Here is a 25,206-nt window from a genome sequence, read left to right as displayed (position 1 = left end):
ACTATGATTTAGCAGAAGTACTAAGATGTAGTAGAAGTACTTTGCTTTAGCAGAAATACTATGATTGAGGAGTAATACCTAAACATAGGAGAAATATTGATACACAGACACACATACACAGACAGTAAAGGGAACAGGAGCTGTTGAGAGTCTGGGCTTGGTATATGTAGGTCAGTTAAATTAGCTGCACCTGCTGTAGTCAGCCCTTACACACGCAGACACAGAGAGAGGTGTGAGTTTTCTTCAGTGTATTTCTGACATTCAGGATTCCCCTCGAACAAATGGCCATAATTTCCTAACCGTAGAGGCTAGAACGGTCATTCAGACATTGTTTTGTTCAGAAGAGATGGGGGAATCTTCAGGTCTTCATAATTCAGAGATAAAATATAAATTATTAAAGATATATGACTTGTAATACACTGTAACTGAGTAGAGGCGAAGCAAAAACTGCCTTGACTTGCTCTCAAACAACCTTTGGTAACTCTAAATCTATATGGAGCATCAAAATCATTCTTTCACCGTAAGAAACAGCAGGCTTTGGTGAACAGTCATGGAAATTTTCAGGGCTCTGTGGAAATCCATCAAAAAGATATGATGAGAGAAAAAAGTGACTCATTTCCAGAATTTGAAATCTGATGAAATCTGAGCGAGGGACAAATTTCCTACCCTCAAACAAGTCTAACTCATCTCAGAACGGTAATAGGTGAGAAAATAATTCTTGAATTGTGAGCATCAGGAGTGTCTGAAGATATACCGGGACAAGCCTCATGTCTTAACTTCGCTTCGTTAAGGAGATATGACAATTTGAAAATGCCTCTCATTAGAGAAATCCAGCGGTGATTTTGAACAAACTCTCCATTGAGTTTATATGGAGAGTTTTCTGACTTTGTGTTACTCTGAGGAGATTTTCAAAATAACTATGAGTCCCACAGCAATGATAGGGACATTTTCTGAAAGCCAGCAAAAATACCTACGTTTTGGTGTATAATCTGTGGGGCTTGAGTGGAAATTGAGCGAGTAGCAAGAAGTTGTTTGGACATGAAGAGAAAATTCAAACAGTTTCACTGTCCCCTCTGAGTTAATTGCATAGCAACCATAGCAACGCATGTATTTTCTGAAAAATCACAATTTTGCAACTGAAGACTTAAAGAGAGATAAGATGAAAACAGTAGAAGATCTGAAAAAGCTGAATCATACAGGAATAGCCCAATCATTTGAGAACGTTTTAAAGTTTGAATGGAGTTTCTAGGTGAAAGTATGAGGCAGTAGTTAAGTTTCAAAGACAAGAAAGTTTTAGCAGAATTGTGGAAGTTTCCCATTCATTTCAATGGGACAAATTAAAGGAAAAAAGTGTAATATTTTAAAAAGTATAATAGTAATAAACACCAAAAGTCATAGCCGGCATAAGCAGAAAGAGCAGAACAGTTTAGAGTTTGAACGGTGAAAATAGCACAAAAATTGTGGAAGTAGATCCACGGCGAAAAGTGTACGGAAACACCCGGAATAATAAAGAATAAAGAGAAACAGGAACTCAATAGTGTGGATGCCTATTAAGGCATCCACACAATGAGAATTTGAAGCGTCTCTCCATTGAAATACATGGGAAATTTTTGTTGAAAAAAGTTGAATAATTTTAAAAATATAAATGTTAAAAATGAGAAAAATAGAAGCAGTCATGTCCAAAAGAAGAGGAATCTAACGGTGTTTGAATGGTTTTTCTAAGTTGAACGGTTTTGAAGGAGATAGAGTACAAAAACGTACGGAATAGATAATAAAATAGTTTAAAGATTAGAAGAACAATACTGTGAATGCTTTTCAAGCATTCACACTAATAATAATAATGTGTTACAGATCAAGACCAGCGTTTCAGTACAGTGTGCCCATGTTCTAACATTTACGGCTCTAACTGCTTTTTGTCACTTTTAAAAGTTGGAGACACACTAGTACCCAGCAGCCGAGCGCACATCAAAAATCTGTTTCTGCTTTGTTAAGAATACAGCGGAACTTTGGACAATCTCCCTTGCTGATTATTTTAAGTGATGCATTTTCATGCACATACCGAACAAAGCTTTTCATGTTGGGCCGAAGTCATTTGTCACTTGCGGGGCCTGGATTGAGCGCCGAGGACGTCTGTGTGACATTTGGCTTCTCTATCAGTATGTTTTACCCACTGTATTTCTCCGCTTTTGCACAACCGACTGCCAATCAAGATAAGGCTATACATTAAGTAGATGATTTGATTTTCAGGCAGAAGAGTGCTCTTCACCTCCGGATACTGATACAAATTTGTGGAAGTGTGTATACTTTAACATAATGGCTGTCAAAAGTCAATTTCTCCCTCCTTAAGCCATCTCTCATTGCTGCAAATCGAACTGTGCCACACAGACAGAAATAGAGAGAGAGAGTGAAGAAGAAAGTGTGTCGGTGCTGCAACAGCTGCTGTCTGTTAGCAGTACGGGAGGGTGAGCACTTTTGCCCTACGGCACACTGCAGGGGCTAAAACGTTCCTCCACATCTACGCAGGCAGCTAAGAGACTGGAGGCATACACGGGATTACATCCTGTGCTATTGCCCTAGGCAGTCACCAGGAGAGGCCCTCACACATACTGCAAAAACGCGCGCACACACAAACACACAAACATGCAACATAGTAGCAGTGAAGTGAAGCCACATAAATGCTCACCAATGTGCACAAATTGCTAAATTGTGTACTTACTGCATATTCTAATTTTTTAAAACACACACACAGGCACACACACATCTATCGTAAGGCGCATCCACATTTTGATTTCTTTTGGTCATCAATGACACTTCATATGAGACTCTTTTCCTGAGGCAGTCTGCAGGTTAATAAATAAAAAAAGGAATTCTCACAGGAAGAAGTGAGTGTGCGACTTTTAAAAGGGTTTTATTTGAGGAACACTTGATACAAAGTTCAGAGACTTACTTAAATATTGTGAAAGCTGTATATCAAGTACCAAATTAGGACTAGTTACTGTATCTGTAATGCAAGAAGAGAAAAAAAAAGTAGTTTCCTCCCTGTGTTGCAGTGCCCAAGGTGACATATCTGCCTCCTTTACAGCTCAGAGACACACCACAAACACACACATACATTCACACACACACACCCAGCAGGAGTTTGGTGGTGAACAGATGAAAGTATCTTGCCTGCACTTTTCTTGGCATTGTGCAGGAGGGCCCAGGGGGGTGTTCTCAACTATCTGGTACATATACAACTAGGGGTGGGTTTTTATAATCGATTTATCGATTAAAATCGATTCTAGCTTGGATAACGTAAAATCGATTCATTAAAATCCTGAATCGATTTTTTAATATTAATTTATTTTGCCCGAAATGCCAGAATCTCAGGTGAAAGATCACAAAATTTCAACAACCACCAAACAGCTAAGACAGTAAATGAGAGCAGGTGCACGGCTTCTGCACAAAGACGTAAACACACAGCGCCGACGGATCAGGATCAGTTAGATGTCGCTTTTCTCAGCTGACGGTCGGGGCTGAAAGCCGACAGCTCGCTGATTCTGATCCGCGGGTCCGCGCTGTGTGTTTACGCCCTTTTTGTTGACCGAACCAGCAGCAAAAGAAGATCCAAACCACGCTTCACATAAACATCGTCATGAATTCCCTCTGACTTTTGCTGACTTTTCAGGATAAAAATCACACTTCATGCACAGCTCTCTCTCTCTCTCTCTTTTCTGCATTATTCGCTTGCTTGTTACACACAAGTCTACCGTTGTTTACAGCGCTGTCGGCCGACGTTTTTTTTTCCCTTTTACTTACTTCCGAAAAGTAAACCTAATTTCTGCCGTTCAATATTGAACAAATTTAAACTTTTTAAAATTAAGCAAAATGCAAAACGCTTAGCCGTGTCTCTAATAAAACCGCTGTAACTTCAGAGGTGATGTTCATATGTTGATTAATGGTTTTCTTTCGTTTTTGATGTACTGCAGAATATTTTTATAAAATCCCAGGCCAGGAAAATCACCTTCATGTTTTTCTGTGTTTTATCTTCAGCTACTTTGACACAAAGGCATCTGCTGTGATGCTCACACCTTTGATAAAGTCTTGCGTGTGTCAGCTTCCTTTTAATAGATACAAAAATATGTAAATGTACTGATCTGAATTATAATATTTCTGACTGTCAAAATTTCCCAGAATCGAATCGAATCAAATCGAATTAAATCGAATCGTGGATCAAATCGATTCGGGACCTTGTGAATCGGAATTGAATCGATTCTAGAAATCAGTGACGATACCCAGCCCTATATACAACACTCCTCAGACAATCACACACAACCGCGCAGAAGCAGAGTAGTGTGGGCTATATATTGTAAAGAGAAAAAAAAACTTTCACTAAGTACCGAAAGGTCAAATCGGGTCAAAAAATGTGCACTAGTTAGTAACTCGAGCCAGGAGAGAAAACTCATTTCTACATTTTAAACACATACTCATTATGTAAGAAACTGTCCCCAGCGGAGGGAAAGATTAAAATCCAGCGAAAAGATTAAATTCCTTGGCTGTGATTTCAGGTACAGTTCAATATTGCACATCTTTGAAATGAATCCTCATCCTGGTTTAGGTGAGTTTATGCCTCACCTTGCACCTTTTGATGTGTTCTCTTCCACGCTCAAAGAGAGATATAAAAAGAAATGTCAGAAACATTTCTCTTACTCTTTCAACCCTTGTGCCCATTAACAGTTAGTGCTCGGAGTAATTGTGATTTGAATGTAACCCCAAATCTGTTTAATGAGAATAATGATCCATAGAGGGAGCACAGGTAAAGTGCTTTTAACGAGAGGGCCCTTATTTTACCAGACGGAGAGGAGCAGAGAGGAGCGGTGCTGCCATTTCACTTTCAGCTACAAAGCAGCGCTTCAAATTGTGCAGACGAGACTTCATTTGCTCTTATCTGAGAGTGTATAGGTCCTCCAGAGTGAGAGTGCACGGAGTGAAAATGTGAGGGGATGGTGGGTGAAGATGTATAGAGCGCACAGCACCACGGAGAGATGTGAAAACTCAAATTAGCTGAATATGAGAAACGGAGGAAGTTGTTAGACATTGCAGCTGCACGCTCAGGAGCGCCGGCTCCACAGTTATGTCCTTCTCCAGACAAACCTCGAAAGATATTCTGTCATGAGGAAACAGCTATGATATTCATTTCACTGGGACTCTATACATAGACTTTACATTAAGGGTGTCAAACATGTGACCCAGTGGCCAGAACTGGCCTACCACCTGGCTTTGTAAGCACGAAAATTGCAGTGAAGCTATTAATAGTTACGATTTTTCAATAAGATACACGATATTCACTGTGAGATGAATATAGATTCACTACATATGTACCAAAATGTATGTAAAGTTAAACACATTTGTAGATCTTGATAAATTGTTTACATAAAAAAAAACAACAACAACAATATAATATATTTGTTTAGTTTATTTGAAGGTTTTATACTTTGTGTAGAGCCACTATGCTCTGTTATGAACATGTAATAAGACATAATATTGAAAAATAAAAATATTTCAGCCTATTTTACACGTGGTTCATTAAATTTGAATGTCTATTTTTAGCTCATTGAATTAAAAGAAAGGTAAGTGATTATGCATTCATTTAAAAGTAAGTTTGATGCACCTGTGTATCATATATCATAACATAATCATTTGAGGGTTCTTAGTATCCCAGTAAATGTGTTTGCATTACTGCAGTGTAGCAGCCATCACCACAAACCAAGTGTTACATCTACTAAATTTTAAAGAACAAAAATATACATTACATACATTACATGAAAATTGTGTCTCCACTACACTTACACACATTTTGCTACTATAACAGAGAAACCGATAAAGCATAACCAAGCATTGTTCTTTTAATTCATCCGCTTCATCCTAGTGTGATGTGTTTATCGTTATAACATTTCAGTGCTTTATATTAAACCTTATACCATATATTTTATATATAAATATATTTATGCTATTTTTATAGTGAAAGCTCCATATATTGAAATGAAACATTTGCCAGCAAACAAAAGTCTGGCTGTTTCTCTATGAGGAGCTCTCAAATCAATATATGTATATAATTACGTGCTTTATCTGATTGTTGGGGTTATCCTTCAATATTGTGTAGTCTTTACCTTACAGGATAAGGAAAGTAAGTACGTACGTAACTAAAACTTTTTAAGACAAGAATCTATTACAAAGTGTTTTACAAGGGTATTAAAAATACATCACACAGAAACACCATAATTCACAAGAACATTATCCAAACGCCTGTCGAAATAGATGTGTTTTCAGCTGTGTGTGTGTTTTTTTAAAGAAGCACACTGGTTTTCATGAATTGGTGTTATGAGGGGAAAAACTGGATTGGACTGAATTGTAGTGCCTTTGGATTGATTTTCATGTTGTAATAAAACCAAACAGATGACTTAGCAAACTCGTCATTTAGCAGTCACCCTTGGTAGAATTCCTGGACTTGAGGATCAGGATGCTGAAGACCTCAGTACCTTTGTCAAGCCCTGACAGCTACTACCGTACATAAAAAACAATATCAAATAATGAAGCCAAACAGATTAATTAGTGAGCCCTAACACTCAGTACAGTTCCTGGAATAGGGGCCTAAAATGTGTAATATTCATTATTTTCTACTGACAGTGCTGGCCTCACCTGGGCTACAATGTGGTATTGGTGTTATTGTGACACTGAGTTGTGCGTCCGAGTGGATGCATGTGTGTATACAGATACGTGCACCAGTGCATCTTTGTGTTTTTCACTTCAGAGGAAAAAAACTCAGAATTATAGCAATATAGTGCAATCTGTGCTTCAGTCATAGCAGATGTAAATATATATATATATATATCTCTGTGTGTGTATATATAGCCCTGTATATTTTAGTCAGTGCCATCCTTGTCTAAATCTCCTGGTCTTCCATTACCCAGGGATAGAAATCCTACTGAGGAACTACAGCCAACTTGAATGCCCTCCCCCTATACAACAAAGCATCTTGGACAAGAGAAATACTGCAGGAAACCTTTGAGGTTGGATTGAATGAATGAAAAAAGAGAAAATGTCACCAATTCCATCTTCGAAGATTTGAGATAGAGGGTCTGACAATGAAGGTACATCAAAGGGAAATGCAGACCCCACAGTCTTCAAAAGCCACCGTGAGCACATGCAGGGTTATTAAATAGATGAATATTGACAGTGGTTTTCCTATTTGAGGTGAACGGCACCTCAGCTATCTCCACAGATCCAACAGGACCAAGGAGATGGCAAGCGCAGCCTGGAGCTCTCCACCTCCTAGCCATTCACAGCAGCCTTAATTGACAGGCGAAACCGTAGAACGGCTCGTCCCCCCACCCCCCACCCTCCCCTTAACCGCACCCCCTCACCCCACCTCCACCCCCCGTGCAGCCAACTTTGCTCACTGGACCAAGCTGCTGCTGCTGAGCCAATCGGAGGATGTTTTGTTTGCTGAACTCCGATACGTCCTTCAGCACTTTGGCCCCATTCATCTCCCCAAACAATCCCCTTAAGAATTTAACTGGTGGGCAAACACACAGCACATGGGTAATGAAGGGGGCACCTTGGCTGTCTGTGTGAATATTTACCCTGCCATCAAAGGAGGGGCATGCATATAAATCTCTGCCTGCACTCCCAAGTTCAGGTTCAGGCTTTGGGAGTGCGGGAGGCGAAGCGAGAAAGACGGCTAGTGAATAGTCTTCAGATCTCACAGCCTATGGGATGTGACAGAGCTTTAAACGTATGGAATATGATAGCAAATTAGCTTGGTTTGTAACTCTGCAGGCACACAGAGGTTGTTTAAAATGTCAGATCCATGAATAAATACATCTGAAAATAAAATGGCACCCTCCCACGCATCAGGACTGCTCAACAAGAAATACTGTAGTGCATCCAAAGCAGCCAGGACTTCTTCTTTTTTTTCATATCTAAAGGTTTTGTGGCCTCATCCCGCAATGAAAATGAAACAAAGTTTGGTTTTGAGTTTGCGAGAAGTTGTGACCTTTTCTGCGATGTTCTATTCAGTTGTTTAACACCTGATAAACCAGCGCGATTCCATTGTTCAACACCTGATAAACTCAATTCGAAAGGGGCCAGGAAACAATTCTGCTAAAGAGAGCAGCAAGAAAATAGCTGCAATCAGCCACTAGATTGCAATGTTTTGTCTCCGATTTGGAAGAGTGGAGAGATTCTATCAGGCCAGTTCTTGTGGCTGATATGCTACTGGTAATACGTTCAGCCCAGGTAAACTCACAATGGGATGAATGGACATTTTATTGAAACTTTTATATATAGCATTCAGGAACCGGCAGACCATGCCGGTTCCTGAATGCTATATATAAAAGACAAACAAACTGTGCTATTCGCTTTTTCTTCATGTGTAAAAATTCCAATCTTTACCTGTTCTCTTCCTCTCCTCCGTCAACCTTGAGCAATATGTATGTGCACCATTAGTCTTTGTTAGGAAGAAAACAATCGTGAATTAAATGGACTAAATGGAGTTGTGATGAACGTAACAAGCAAACGTTGTAGAAACGAGAAGAAATAACAGAACAGAATTTTTTTCCACATTCATAATATTCTCTGGCGATGACCTAAAACAATGTAAAATATCTTTTTTTAAATTTTAGTTTAGTTTTTGTTTATAAAAAACAAAACGGCTGCCATTCTTAACCACGCATTCAAGAGGAAAAAAGGAGGAAGAGAAGTGACACCATCCGAGTGACTCTCCCTCAAGATCCTCAGCTGCTCCTACCTTTGCTCTCAGCGCTAGTCATGTGTGTATCCGTGTTATGTAAGGCCATTCTTTCTTATTCTTTTCTCAATGCTGGCAAGCTCTGAAATTCTCACATAAAGAATATTAAAATAATTTAGGATTTGTAGACAATCCCAAACCTTCGATGCTGGTTTCTACCATTGCTGATTCATCATTTTCAAATCTTTACACACTTTTTTCCTGCACTGGCCAAAGCTACGTAAAAGCCCTGTGACATCATTGATCTTCCTTACCCAATAATATAATTAGCCGATAATATAATCAAAAGACAAGAATTTATTGCCGTCACCCACACATTTTCTCCCTCTTTCTCTCTCACACACACACACACACATATGCACACACACGCACAAACAAAGCCCTTTATACAGTCTTCCACACCAACACTCCTCTTGGGGCCAATACTGCAATACTGTGCTCCAAAGCCCTTTAGAGGGGCAGCAAGCCGGAAAATGACCCCATGCTGTCCCCGCTCGTCTCAGCCCCGCCTGGTTACGCCCGTTTCCCAGGGACCCGCTGAGGGTCCAACGCCCCTAGGCCTCCCTCTCACGCCACTCTACCTCCCAGGGCCAAACGTTAATGGTGTGGGGGGGAGGAGGGCTGCTCCATGGACAATGGCTGCCAGGAAACGTGGGAAAGAAATGTCACAAGGCTCTCTGACAACCAAGGTTCGACCCCCTGACCTCAGGGGCTGGTCCCACTGGGCCTCTTTATGTAAACAGAGGGTCTCCAAAGAAAAGAAAACCCTACGCTAATCAGATTCATAACCCGTGTGAGAAAATGTATAGAAGCCAAGGTGTGATGGACTTAAGTCTTAACTGGTGGCTGCTTATTAGTATATTCTTTTCTTGCATCACGTTTGTATTTACAAACTGCTGCTGAACACGTTTATACTTTACTGCAATCACTGGTTCAGTATTGTTTAAATATAACACTGGAAATGCACTGTAGTCTTTAACTGGGGTCACTGGAGTCATTAACAGGCTGAGGACAAAAAAATTTACAAGAGCCTGATGTTTGAACTCCTTGTAAACAGTCCTGGTCATTTAACCTCTGACCTTTCAACAGTGTCTTCTCAATCTAGCCACTGCCTCTCTCCATATGGTCAAAGAAGGTCAAGTGAGGGTATGGTCAGCCGCACTTGCCCTCAAAGATTTTGGTTTGAAAGGGCCGGAGTTACTGGGTGGACACAGGCAGGGTGGTTACTGTGTAATGGTAGGGGACAAATTGCTGTGCAGTGGGGGTTAAGGAGAAAATGAAAAACCCAGACCCCCTTGCAAAGTGTTGCTGGTGAGAATGGTGTTTCTTTGTTGTCGTGCCACAAAGCTCACACCATTTAAATTCTTTTAAGTGCCACTGTTATTGGTTTGCGTAAAACATTTCACATTGCTTCAATTGTTGGGCTTTAAAAATTGTAAAAATTTTAGATTTGCGCTCTCGATTTTTTTTTAACAAGATTGTTAAAATCCCCCCCACCCCACCGTACATTAACATCTTACCAAGTAATTCCTTTAAATGACAGTACCTCTTCAGTCCCCAATAAACTAGTACTTGTGTTTTCTTTTTCACGGGTCACGTAATTATCGTGATGGGCAGTGAGGCAGCTGGTCATCCTATTTACAGACAACGGGCCTAATCTGTTTGCTTAAGACCCTTGACGTGGTTCTATTGGTGACCGCATTGTTGCAGGAGCACATGTGCGGGTAAGACCACTATGGTCACTAGAGGTCAGAGTTCGCAAACCACACATTATAACCTCATTCCCAGGAGACGCCTGCTGATGAACTACCAGGCTAGTTAATGGACATCATTGAAAACTTGGGCCTGACACGTTAAGGATAGGTTAGGATTAGGGCTCAAATAAATACCGGCATGGGGTTTAGTGAGGTTAGGTTTAGGATACGTTTCACAATGAAATGGTAATTTTCAGTCAATAATTAGGACCAAAAAAGCAAAACAAATGATATCAAATAGTCAAGTGGTGGTAGCCACAGATGCACTTATATGCATTAGTGCTGTGCGCACCTGTATCATAACAGTAGTTGCACATGTCCATGCTTAATAACAGTCAGATGTACAAGCGACCTTGGTGGACTGTGATGTTACAGTACAAGCAAATACACTGGGTCTTCTAGCAACTAAAGCAGTTAAACCAAGGAATCCCCAGTCCAGCACCAGTTAACTCAAAGGACTATGATGGAAAGCAGTGTGGAAGCAATTTGACAAGAGGGCAGTCATTTTCACTGCAGAACTATGAGTGGGAAACAATAATTAACTCTCGTGATAGGGTCTTTAGAGGGACAACCTTTGAGGATTATCTTCTTCCATCAAGGATAGCAAGGCTAACAGTTATGCATGGAAATAAGAGGCCAACATTTCCTGACCACTAGCTACATTCAGAATTAGCATCTTAATATGTGTTTTTTATTCATATGCACATTTTTCACTGTACTTTTTATTTGAATTAGCAATGAGTCGGTTGTGTTATCCATCAAACGCATCTACGAAAACTTCCTGCACTTTCCACCTCACTCCTGCCTTCTTGTCATCTCAGCCATCAGTGTCCGCACCACCACCGTGACAGCATTCAAACTCAGAACCTACGCAGCTTATGAGCATAGATGAGACACTGCATTGTCCCGCAGCTCCTTTTAACCCCCATGATCATAAATCTGCCTGCATGGCCTGTGATCGTTTATGAGCACTTTACATGAAGATCGCTCTCACAAACAACGCCCTTCAGCTAGTAATGAAAGCCAAGGATCAAAGCTGAAGATCAATGTCAGGTTACAGGATTCGTGACAGGGACTGTTTTCATGCATATGATCCCATACGTGATGAGGATCTCCAAGAGATCTTGTTTATATCAGAATGTGAGACACAGCACATTGACACAGGGTGGTTAGCAGTAAAAAAAAAATGTTTTTCAAGCGTCGGTGAGGCCAGCTGAAAAACGGGCAAAGAACGAAATGATTACTAGTTTCCGTAAACTGTGAAATGCTTTGGCCCATAGCTGAGGTTAAAGGTTAAATGGTGGGGTCAGACGGTCATGACTCAATGTCTAGAGCTTTCTTAGATCAATAAAAGGCTGTTGAAGACATGGATGAATTAATGAAGGGAAGTATCACAGGCTCATTGTTTCTACTTTAGAGATTAATAATGCAACTGCAACCAAATTAAAGAAAAAAAAATGTAAATATATGAAATATTGAAAAGGTCTCATAAAGGTATACAAAATAAACCATTTGATTTTTAATCTGTGCTAAAAGTCACACTTACATAAAAGGTCATTCTACACTGAACTCATCTAAAAGTCGCTTTGAATTTAGCAGCAAAATATGCCCACAGTTAAGTTGCTCCGTTTCTTTTGCTTCCTTAAAATCTTGACAGCCTGACTTTGACCTACTGTGACCTTGCTCTTCCCTGGCTGCGCCTAGGCAGGTAAGGTTTCAGATAAGCACTCTGCTCTTTGGCCTAGGCCACAGATTAAAACTCGTGTCCCCTTTGCCCACTTTCATCTATGGCCAGCTGTCCAACCAAGCATACCCTATGCCTCCTCACCCTGCTTTCTCTCATCCTCTTCCTCCAACAGCTTCTGCTTTCCCTCTCATGCACGGGGGACCAAGAGTGGCATGCAGGGACAAACTGGAGACCTTACAAAAAAAAAGAAGAAGAAGAAGAAGAAGAAAAACAGGAGGGGAAGGACGTTGAGGGGTGGGGATGGTGAGGAAGAAAAAGAAGCGAGGAGAAAAAGAGAAATGCACATTGTACTTTTCAAATGGATGGGAAATGATTCGCTAGGATTTGCTGACAATTATACGGTGGGGTTTAATCAATTCGGACCATTCACAGCGTGGAGAGGGCTGATCCCCCAGTACAAAGGCACAGACCGTGGGAGGGCGGTACCTAGGAAAGCGCCGGCCTGGTGTAAGTAACATGAGGCAACACTCCCCTCCCCACACATTGCACCGCAGCATATGGCTCCTCTCTGAACTTATTAGCTGGCGGATTAAGGCCAATCGCAGAGACCAAAGGGCCTGTGGCTGCCTCTGTTGCACCCTCCCTCTCCCCTCTTCACCCCCAGGAATGAGGCTGACTGACAAGGGGCATTGTGTTAGGCACCTAGATCGCCCCACCTCTCACTTACCTTGTCATACAGTACAGGTTGATGAGGTTATTTGGTAGCAGGAGCAGGATCTAACCATTAACCATAAAGTAGTAGAACATATTGTGCATAGGCTTAGAAATTACTCCTTTAAATGTATCCCAGCAGCTACCTTCAAACATCTCTACATCATATTTCATCAAATAAAATAATCTTACCCTTTTCCCTTGACCAGTATATGGTAATACTACCTGCAAATTAGCAAGCTGCTCGGCTATGGAGTGGATTAAAAGCACCTGAATGTGAACACACAGATTAGCCCTGTAGATATGAAGTCTAATTAGCATCTCATTGCAACTCGACATGCAAGCTCAACATGAGTGCAGACATGCTGAGAGAAAAGGCTCCATTGGACAGGGGTTGATTATAGGTCCATTATGCACAGAGTACTTAGTGATGGGCTGAGAGTAGGAATTAAGAGCTTGATGGCTACTGTGAGGGGACCTGGGTGAAGTACAGGGGTGTTAGCAGTCAACAGGGTCTTGGGTCTACAGGAGGCCAAGACTGGGGGAGGCTATACAGTAGTCTCTGGTCTTCCTGAGTATTCATGGAGAGAGATTTGACAAGAGAAGAACCCCCTATTTAAGCCCTCATTTGATCTAGAAAGCGGCAGGTGATCTTCTGCCTCTTTTTTGTGTAAGACCACAGGGGTTTGCCGACCCCTTGCGACTTGTCTTACCTGGCGCCCCTCAAGACACCTCATTTAGGGAGGAAGAGAGTGGCTAATTCAGTCCTCGGTATCCACCCACTGCACAGCTCCACCTGGCCACAGGGTTGTGGGTCAGCTCTACACTGAGACAGCAGGGATGCTAGAGGCCTGCTTTACTAATCCTCTCACATACTGGGAGGTGTTGAAGGACCCAAAGGTCAGAGAGAGAGAGCAGAGAAGCCATCTTCCTGGTTCATTTAGACAGGATTAGAGGGCCAACAGGGGTTGGCCTTCAGGAGCAAGGCCCCTCGTTCGGAGATCATGAAGGCATTTCTGTGAAAAGCACAAGAAGGCCCAGCTTTGGTTTGCTCTCCCTGCTGAGACCACCTGTGACCTCTGACCCCACAGAGATCCACAACGAATGCTGACAAGTGTGACAGCAATGAGTATATCACAGATGTTACAGCTGATAATATGCAGAATGTTTGGTGGCAAAACTGTTCTTCATTATACGGTTATCGCTATATGAGGGTTTGTTTGCTTGCTTTTTCATTAGACAGAAAGCAAGGATTTGACCTTAAACGTGAGGGGAAGCTTTGTTCTGTACAATTATTCTGTATTCCTTATGGAGTGGGGTTGGGGTGGGGGACTGTACCTTCTTTACATATAAAGCAAAAAAAGTCTGCTTTTTCCTTCGATGCTACAGGGAAAGTCTCTGTAACAAAAAAAATCACAGATCCAAATGGGCATCCTAATAGTCAGATTCCCCCCCCCCCCCCCCCCCCCTGCATCTCCAAATGCACCCACCTCAGCCCAATCAACGCTTTGTGTCTCACCATTTCTGGCACTCTGACACCTCTGAGAACACCCCCAGAAGCCTGGACTTGCTCATCAAAAGCTCTTCTCACAACAAAATTAACCACAGCGCCGGCGAGAAAAAAACATTTTATTTGTGAATGTATTCAAAGCTAAACAAATACAGTAAGAGGGATGGACATCGACACAAAAAATATAAAATTCCAATCATCGCTAGGAAACACACAGACATAATGTGTTCACATTTTAATGCCTCCCTTTAGTGAATAACAATCACATCAGATAACACTTAATGACCCTGTCAATGATAGCCACATTAAATGCTTGTAATGCTCAAGAGCAGTTAGCAGAGGCTATTAGATAACCATAGTGATAAAACCTGCAATAGTGTGCAATGCAAGGCCAACTGTTAGCATTTTAGATTAGCTCTGTGCTGAACCTTTGGGTTCATTTGGCTGCATTTGTGTCCATTATCGACTGAATAAGCAGATCGGGCTGGCAGGGATCCATTTTTCTCCACACACCGTAGCTCTTTATCTTTGTCTGAGCTCACTCAAATCACGTTAGCCAGTCAAATCAGGTTAGCTCCTCTTTAGCATCAAACGCACTTCTAATTCAAAGCATCACTTCATCGACACCAGGCGTGTTGGCATGCCAGAGACAGAGTTGTCAGTGCCTCTGCACTGATCCACATCCACCAGGGTCAGGCAGGCTGGGATACTGAGCCAATCTGTCTGAGTGTGTGTGTGTGTGTGTGTGTGTGTGTGTGTGTGTGTGTGTGTGTGTGTGTGTGTGTGTGTGTGTGTGTGTGAGGAGCCGGAGTTGGACTGAGATATTTTAGGGTTGGATGAAAAGAGTTACTGACAATCTGGCAGCCCTTCACAATGACATGTGTGTTTGATGGTACACACAGCCCATCATCGGCTTCCGTGACCCAGTGCTGTCACGGGGGGTCGAGTGCGTGACAACGTGCTTCTGTTTGTGCTGTGGAGGACTACAGTTTGTTAAGGGTGGGTTGGTGGGGGCAAGGACAAGGGTGGGGGTTGAGGCTGAGGACAGGGGTTGTGTCGAGACTGCCAGTCTTGTGCTTACCGTAGGACCTGGAAATACAGTCATCGTAAGAGTTTGTCATAACACTGATTATCAGACTTATCCAGAAAAACAAATAAATCAGAGCAATTAAATAATGTATGTGTATATCAAAATTACTTTTTTTTCCCTTTTTCACAGCACAATCCTTTCATTTTTAATCCATATGTTACTCATTACATGGACTTTCGTTTGTGACTGGCAGCAAATTCTCGTGAAAAGTAGAATTCTAGGGAGAGATTAATGTCATGTTCTCTCTATAATAAATCACCAGGGTGAATGCAGTACCTAAGTGGAACACAAGACCTGTATTTCATAGCTTCGTGCAGATATCAACAAACCCTGCTTGTCCCACTGCCTGCAAGGACGACTAACATCCAAAAGCAAAACGTTTCTGAAGCACAAAGTGGTGCACCAGGTGAAAGAAATACAGACTCCCAGTTAGAAGTTTAAGTTTAATTTCATAAGCCTGAGGCCACATATGTCTCATATAAAACTAAAAAAAGCATAGTCTACACATAAGTCTCAGGACTTGGGAATAGGTTTTGCAAGAATAAAAGCAAAACTCCTACAACTGTGTTTAAAAACATAGCACACCATGTGCTTCTTCGCCATGCTAATTCCTTATTTTGTACTAGTGTCTTTTCCCAGTTCGATTCCTTTGATTTTGCAGTGGCGAAACTGTACGCATGGCCTAACTACGGCTCGTGAAAATAACTGAGTTGCATATTGTTCTGACTCATATACATGCCAGGAGGTGGAGTCAGGTATTGTGATTGCGTGAGGCTAATAACAGTAGAGTGGGAGGAAGAGGTGTACATAAGAAGTTAAAAAGGCTATAAGGCTTACAGCAGGCGTAGGCGTACGTCTGGGTCTAAACGTGTGTGTGTGTTTGCATGAGCATACAGTGTAAGTGCAGGCACTATGTGGTACAGTAACCCTGCACTGATAAATGTGTGGGATGTGAGGATCGTTGTGGAGCCCCAAAGCCAATCTGTCCAGGACCCTCACAGCAGCCTGAGGGCCTCCTCAGTGCCTTCCTCTACCTGTCTGTCTCTATTTTTTGCCTTCCTGCTACTCAGAGACTCCAGGAATGTCTGTGTGATGTTTTTTCTGGTAGTTTCCAGTCTTTGAACACATTTTTAAATGAAATATTGCAAAATTAACATGCAGTTATTTGAAAAAAACAAAACAAAACAAAACTGCACAGACTGAAAATATTAATGAATAAATATTAGCTTGCAATTTGATTAATTATGCATCGCTCCTATTTGATCAATTTGACATCTTCAGCAGTATCGTTCACTTAATTCACACATCTATAACTGTTGTTGGGACAAAGCTCAAAAGCAAAAATAACCAGCAAAAAAAAAGAAAAGAAAAGAAAAGATTCACCTCTTCCAGCCATCGCTACCATTATTTTGCCGCCACGTCCATCGTTAACAAAAGCCTTAATTTCATGAAATTCCCTTCAGTGTCGGATCTGTGAATGAGCTGCTTTGCTACAGTACTAAGAACGAAACCTTTATGACAATCACTGCGCTGCAACACTGTAATAACTCAGATGCATCGACAAATAGACATTACAAAATCTGTGAAATATACATGACACGGACGCTTTATAAATGCAATTTTTTTTGCATTTGAGCAGATGAGTGGTGGAGTACACATATCTGGAATCAAATAAAGACTGTGTGCGGGAAGGAAAAGAGTGATGCGGAATCAGTGTGTGACGGAGCTGAGCAGCAGAGAGAATAAGGTGGTTTTGATCAGGAGTTTCTCTGGGATAATTGTCAGGATCTGCTGTTTGGAAGATGACTGACAAAAGGAAAAATATGACAGTGGAATTTGTTAAGGAAGCATGAAAATGCGTCAAACATCCATCAAACAAAGAAATGCAATATTTATGGGTTCAAGAAGACCCCCCCCCCCTTTTTTTCCCCCTCTAGATGCACACACACGCATATTGTTAAAGCCTTCTCAGCGTCTTCTCCACAAATCATTTCCCATGTCGTCATGCACCTCGCTAATGTTCTCTCGTAAAAGGATTAACATGCAAAAAAGGCTGTTTACATAACAATGACGAGCGTGAGCGTTTAAAAATCTTCAGTCGAAAGCCTGATTATGATAAGTGTGTGAAAGTTTGCACAGGCTGAAGGCATATTTGGGATACAGTTTTATTCTTTTATTAAAGGAAAACAACCCCAATTTAACACAAATTAATCACTTGAAGTAATGTTAAGCATTTAAAAAAAAAACTCCACTGCACTTTATAATATATATATTTCAAACACATTAAAGGTGTATGCAATCCTATATCTCTATTTAATAGATTTTAAGCCAAAGAAACATTTTTTCTTAATCATCTCCTTTTACTGTGTTGACATACACATTTACGGATATGCATACACAATCCCAATGTGCACGTCTACAGACACTACAGAAAGAAAGAAAGTTTTGTTGTCTTTTCTTAGAAAGCCCGTTGATTAATTACAACTATCAGCCCGAAGACCTCCTGGTATGGTTAGACAACCTCTCCTCCCTAACCCTTCTCTCTTTTTCTCTAACACACACACTCACTCACACGCACACACACTCTCACACCTACTAAGAAAACAAAACCCCACTAATCATTTGAAGCCTGTGCTTTGTAGGTGGGGCCCAGTCATTATCAGGCCTCAGCAGTGCGGGTTTTTGTTGGTTTTAGTTTTGCATCCTCAATCAATCGCTAACAGGAAGAGCTTTAATCAGGGTTTTAATGCAGCAGTACAAGAGGTGGGCTGGCCCATTGTCTGGGTCTGAAAGGCTGATCAGAGGGGAGTCCTCTCACGTTTCTTTACATTCACCTGCTGGGCCCTATTGGGTCTCTTTCTGAAAGAAAGGGACAAGGGAAATGAATAAAGAACACAGGCAAAGTGTGGGTCTGCTGAACCAGCCTATGGGTTAATCAAGGAGCTACTTGTCATCTCCACAGAGTCTCACAGTTCTGGCGGTTAAGCTCGCCCCTTCTCTTTCGTATGCCAATTCAAACACACTGAGGAGCTGGGCTGGGATGAACAACAGCGGCCCTAACACAAGCATGAGCTAATGGTACTCTGAAATGAATGTATGAAGCGAGGGTGGGAGGGTGCTGATAAAGAAGGAGGACAGAGAGAAAACTTTATGAGTTGCAGAGAAACACAATTTTGAGAGACTGAATATATGAGAAAAAGAATGAAATGAAATCTAAAATAGATTCAAAAATATTGTACAGCAGGAAGATGTGTTTTTCTGAGAGTTATTCTGTTAAAAACAAACACTGCAAATATTCAGAGTAGCTCGGCCCAGACTGCAGCAGAAGCTTTGCAAATCATCTCTATATCCAGTTTGCAAAATGCTTTGGAGAAGCAAAGCAGAACTGATATTTCAGTATGAACCAGTATTCCAATATTTTGTACATTTTGTGATATTCCGATTTTTCTTTGCATCTGAGGCACTTTGGTAAGTGCTGCTTATGGCCCAAAGGGAAGAAAGTTCAGTACTTTAAGCAAAACCTGCAAAGCTGACACCATTTTAGACTTTGGATTTCTATAAAAAAATCATTAAAGAAGAGTTTTATCATGATATCGTTGTTTGCAAAGGTGCAGTGGGGCAACGTTTGCTAGGCTTAATGGTCTATTAAATGATGCTCTTACCCCATCTAGTGAAAAGAAAGAGTAACTCAAATCATTAGGAAAAAAAAAAGAGTGAGCGAGTTTATGTGTGTGAGCGTTTGTGTGTTTGGGGGTTTCTTTTAAATGACACTCGCAAGAAACACAATTAAAATGGGACGTGGATATAACAACATGAGTGGAAATGTGATGCAAGTACTGGGTGTGTGTGGAAATTAAAGCAAATGAACAAACGCATAAAAGTGTATTATTTCTAGTGCTGATTATATTAATTTCTAATTTTACTTCCCCTCAGTAGTCCTCATACAAAGACCACAAGAGGGCATTATTTAATCAGGGCTGTGTGGCACTGTTTACTACACATTACACTGAAGTCGTAGGAATAAGTACAGTTACTGTACTGTTCAGATACACAGTTAAAAAGACAAGAATGAGGATCTATAAATATTTTTTCCAATTTATTTATTTTTTATTATTAATATTATTAATATTATTATTATTATTAGCATTATTATTGTTGTTGTTGTTGCTCTTGTTGCATGACCGGATCAAAAATGAAGGTGACTTTATGTCACAAGATGAAATACCAAAAAATCTTCTTTAAATCATAGCAGAACTAAATTTTAAAAAATGGCAGTAATTACATTTAACTTAAAAAAAATGCTATAATGTCAATTACTATTTGTTTGTTGTAATCAAATTTAACTGGGTAAAGATCTAAATAATTATTTTTCCATCAATATGTTTTCTGTTCCAGCCAACATTTATGATGTTTCCGGAATAAAATGTTTGCAATTTGTTCTGCACAGAGAGTGCTTTGGAATTACGCGTCTACTTTAAACGTCAGATTTGTCAGAGACAATGTAGACTGGTGACTAATGGCTGATCTACCTGACAGGGCTTTTTGTCGAAGTCCACAGGAAGTCCACAGGAAGCCTTCAGTCCTCTCCAGCTCAGATTGATGCACTTATAAGAATGCCCTCTAACAAAAAAGGGTGGTGGCAATTAGGAAAACAAAAGAGGGGAGGGTGCCAGAGATTACAGCAGGAGCACTTCAATGCCCAGCTTTCGTGTCTCGATTAGAGGAGCCAAAGAGAGTACTTCTATAAGTTAATGTTTGTCAAATATATGGATTTTTAAGAAATAAAAAAGATTATGATTATTTCACAAAATAATACATCAAAAAACTATTTTAAATATTTTTTCATGATGATTGTGGCAAAATAGATGTAGTTTTTACACAACATGCTTTTTTGTTTTTTTTTTATCAGTCTGTAATTAAACGGAGTTTAATTTTAAAGTGATTCATTTAAACAAGTAAATCTGAGTGTAAAATTCAACACTGAGTTTAATTAATAACAACTGTGTTTAAACACGCTTGAGCATGCTCAAACAGAGGGAAGAAAAACACAGTGTATGCAAATGCACTTCGGTTTTATTCACTTCCTTTTTACAAGCTGCATCTGAAAGCTTATTTGGGCTGATTTGCAGGGTTTAAGGGTTTATTTTGACAGGCCCTTACTGCAGAAGGTCAGCAATTCACCTGTAAGTTGAGAATTTACCCTGACTAATTTTTGCCATCCTTCAGGTGCAGTCTGCCAACGTCCTTTGCATTTTAATGCAGACAACCCGATTATAAAAGCTTAGAGGGCTTCTTCTTCTTTCTTTTTTTTTGTCTGAAATAAATGGTTTTGGTTGCTGGGCAACTTGACTTGATCAAACGCAGCTCCCCCTCCCCCAATTTGAAGCTCATAATTCTTCATCTATATTCAGGCACTTCGTTCTTAATTAGATTAAGATGCATAACCCCCCTCTGAAAGCTAATTCACACTGATGTACAGCCCTCATGTACGCGCGCACACACACACGGGCACAACGCTTTTGTGATGGTACGAACCCATTAAAAATGTGGCTATCGAGGAAAAGTGTTGATTTTTTTAAAGTTGAAAATTTAGAATGAACGAAAAATACTTTTTTTTTCTTAAATTTAACAACAAGTAATAACCAAAACATACTGATCTATTACTTGAGACACTGGGGATTCATTTAGTTTCTTTGCAATTATTTTACCCTAAAAACTGAAGAAGTTATGGAAGAGAGATAATAGATTTTTTTAAAAAATAAAAAGAAAACAAACAAACATTAAGTAATAATAACAATCCAAACTATACCCTAATATTATATATATATATATATATATATATATATATATATATATATATATATATATATATATATATATATATATATATATATATATATATATATATATATGATATTTGTTTTATTTTATGTTCAAATAGAGCAGCAACAGTGCCCAGAGATTGGTCACACAACATTCTACCTGTACAGCATTTCACTCGAATGGCCCGGCTATTTGGAGAGGTGAGGACATTGTACATTGATATAAAGGGTCATTTGGTGGACTTGTTGGAGCATTGTACAGTATGGATTGGATTTTCACCAGAATGACTGTACCTTAACATCACTCTGTCTGTCCTCCTCTACATTCCCCTCAATGCCTAAGGTGCTCAGAATGATGGAGCACAATGTGTTTTTCATTCCCTGCTGATTTAAACACTGCCAGACACTTAAAAATGAGCACACGTGATTTTGTTTTCTAAATAAAGCCCTTATATTCAAACTCACTGAAGAAACAAAGAAAAGAAAAAACTGAAACATTTTCACACTGTTTGCATTTGTCTTCAAGGTAAAGCTAAAATGGGTCATTTAATTTGCTCCAATTCTCAAAGGTGTGACTATGGAGGAAGCGGCTGCATAGGAAAGCCAAGGACAGTTGGATTTACCGTAAAGAGCATGCTAGTTGTGCTCTCCCTAGAGCTATGTCTTTGATTGAATACTGAAATGAGTTGAAATGTCACAAATCTCTACCAGTATGCTCAAAATGAAAATTGGCCTTGGGGGGGTTTTAAGCTTCCCATTAAGAGCGTGCTTAACATTCTGTTAAATGTGACTGGAGTGCATCAAAAATACAGCATAATTACGTGTCTCTGTGCACTCAAGCAAAACGTCCCTAAAAATTCCTCAATGCTGAGCAACTTCCTCTGCTAAAATGCAAGGGACCTTAAAATCGGGCCTCAAAGGGAATGATGTGAGAGTAAAGCTAAAGGGCAGTAGGGTTCAAATTAAACCTGCCAAAATGGGGCAAAATTGTCACGTAACTGGCAAAAGGAAAAAAAAAAAAGGAAAAGAAAGTGGGTGAATCCTGTTTTCCTGCAGAATTTCCAGGATTTAAATTTAAATACAAATATAAATGATGTCAGCTTGAAACCTTCGTAGCCTACATCACAACACCTCTGGCAACTTTTAAGTCAAATTAGAGTATATGATGTTTTGCCTTGTTTCGTTTAAGAAAAAAAAATTAATTCTGCCTTTATATCAGCATCCCCTTCCCAGTCTGGTAATGCCCGTCTGACTGTGAATGCAACTGATTTGATACGACCGCACTCCTTCCTATTTACCCCTGATCTCTCAGGTAGCTGTATTTTCAGGAAACAGGAAAATGACTATCGCGCCTGCTTAGTATTCACGTCACGCAAAGTGGGTCTGTGTTCCTCATTTAGTTCTGTACAGTACAGCTGGGGAGCTGTCCAGCACGCAGCGGCAGTATGCAAATGAGGCTGGATTTGAATGGAGATGGAGGTAGACACAAAGCTCAATTAGAGACAGAGAAGAGAAAGAGGCAGTGGGGGAGCGCTGAGAGTCTGAAGGGGAGGGGGAACCTTTGACTGCTTAATGCCAACCTGAGAAAACCAGTGTACGGACACATTCAAACACAAAGGGACACACAGATGTGAATGCGCTTAAATAGCCAGACAGATTTCTAAATTCTTCAGACAGGCAGCCGATCTCTGAGGGGCTCAGACAGCTCAGCTCTGTGATGCCTTTCCCTCACACCAATCACACAGAGAATATCCCACATCATCCATATCACACATTTCAAAACAAAAAAAGAGAGGTGGGGGGGGGGGGAGGATCACAGGTGCACTCCACGCTTTTATTTAAGCTCAAAGAGAGAGTCTCACATGTGGTTAATAAAAAAAAGAAGAAAAAGAAAAGAAAACTGAGGTGGGGGGGGGGGTGGCCGCCATTTTGTTCCTGGATGCCCAGCAGCGTTGCATATCACCTGACCCAATGCCTGCATGACTGTCCTTGGAGGAGTTTCTGACATCAGCACTGCCACTTATGGTTGCCATAGCAACCTGGGTACCAATTTGGATGGGGTGGGGTGGGGGTGTCGTTGGATGCTGCAGGATGGAGAGTAGAAAATTAATATGCGACGAGTCAGAATCGGGATTTAATTGTTGGCGTGTGAAGCTGAAATGGAATGAAAGCTGCAGCAAACACGAGGAATATCAGGGCAAGGGCGGGCAAAAAAATGGATTAGGCAGGCTCATTCTGGTAAATCATCTGCATCATTGTCAAGGTTATATCCAGATTATTTCCTCTCATGCTAGAAAGTAACTTCATAGATGAGATGAGGAAGGTGGGCCACGGGGTGGGGATTATCTTCCTCCAGCTTCTCCTCGCCTCCCTCCTCAGCATTATCACCGCCATGAATAGTTTACAAAGCTGCGTACAGGCGAGGTGATGGTTCACATGGCATCGGCGGCTGAATTTTAGCTGACTTTGTGTCCGTGAATAGCAATCATTTCAGCACGCCTGAAAAGGTTTTCATATGCGGCTGAAATATAACAGGCAGGAGTGTGGGCTCGACTCTGGGAGGATGAGTCTAACTCGATCAGGGAGGCTCAAAGATCATTCAGTTGATCTGGCAATGCAACAAAATCACCCAAGTTTGATTTCCCATAAAACACTGCCTGTCAGATTGCATAGGAGCAACCGTTACTCACAGGGACACACACACACACCTGACCTAAAACTGTGGTGTCTCTCCCTTCAAATCACCCATCACATGAACATACACACTCACGGGGAGGCAGATTTCACTTGCTGCCTCACCATCAAGCCAGCATTTCTTTTGTAAATAGTGAAGGCACAGGATGAAGTGATGAAGTCTCAAAACAGAAAAAAAAACCCTACACATACATATATAAATGACAAATTAAACAGCAGAAATGTAAAAACAAAACAAAACAACAACAAACAAACAAAAACCTTCAAGATAGTCCAACACAACACAGAAAGACAAAAATAAGTCATCACACTGCAGAATTATGCGAAATAGCAGAGGGAGAGGTGTTAGGCTGACAACACAAGCGTGCATGCACAGTCAGTCCCGCGCACGCACACATATGCGCACATACAGTAAACGTTGCAATGGTCTCATCAATAATGCATCGGCACTTCATGTTTATGCAATTTACAGGGCAAGACCGAGCGATGGCTAGTGTAGAAGCCCGCCGTAGCCTTGTGCACAAGCCTATCACAGACAGAGCTCAGACGCGAGCGTTCACACGGAAAGCGCCTGTAGAGAAAAAGGTTAAGATTATATAAAATAGTCCCAAGTGCGCACATACCTGTTAAAGCGTCATTTCTTTGAGCCTGGTTTTATGCAGGCTCGAAGGGCTTCATGATAACGCCGCACTAAGGAAATAAAACTGTAGCTGTGGTGATATGCAAATTAACGGCTCCCGCTGAATGCAAGGGCATTTATTATTCATAAATTACTCATGTTTATGCAAATGAGGGCGTGCGGAAACACGGGTGGGGGGTTGAGTGGCTCTGTCTAAACATACCGTGTGATTTCGTTTCTGTTGCGCATTTTTTCCCCACCCCCCACTAACAAATAATCAAAATCCTTGATTTTAACTAACATATAGTCACAAACCAGCTTTAGCAGTGTGAACTTTATGTTGTCCTGGCTCATTTAAAGAAGAAGGAGGAGGGAGCTGCTGTTAATGCGGGCCTTTATTCAAGGTTTACATGCTTATTTATTCTGGGTTATTTAGCGTGTGCTAACCCAAGTGAAGAGGACACATAAGGTCAGACACCTCTTTCAACGCTACAGACTGTCAAAAGTGGCAGCTATTTCTAACCGGCCTAG

General features: G+C 40.8%; 1 long non-coding RNA gene across 1 annotated transcript in view; it reads right to left on the bottom strand.

The window, feature by feature from the left end:
• LOC309718959 overlaps nucleotides 1-24,862 on the bottom strand; it is a 56,473-nt gene extending 31,611 nt beyond the window's left edge. The window contains exon 1 of the long non-coding RNA XR_014280121.1: nucleotides 24,680-24,862. This is a non-coding gene — a long non-coding RNA (uncharacterized lncRNA). The remainder of the gene's footprint in view (nucleotides 1-24,679) is intronic.
• Between the last annotated feature and the right edge of the window lie 344 nt (nucleotides 24,863-25,206).

The sequence above is a fragment of the Aulonocara stuartgranti genome, assembly GCF_965226115.1.
Source record: "Aulonocara stuartgranti genome assembly, chromosome: 12".
Taxonomy (NCBI): Eukaryota; Metazoa; Chordata; class Actinopteri; order Cichliformes; family Cichlidae; genus Aulonocara; species Aulonocara stuartgranti.
This window is presented reverse-complemented; position numbering and strand designations above follow the sequence as displayed.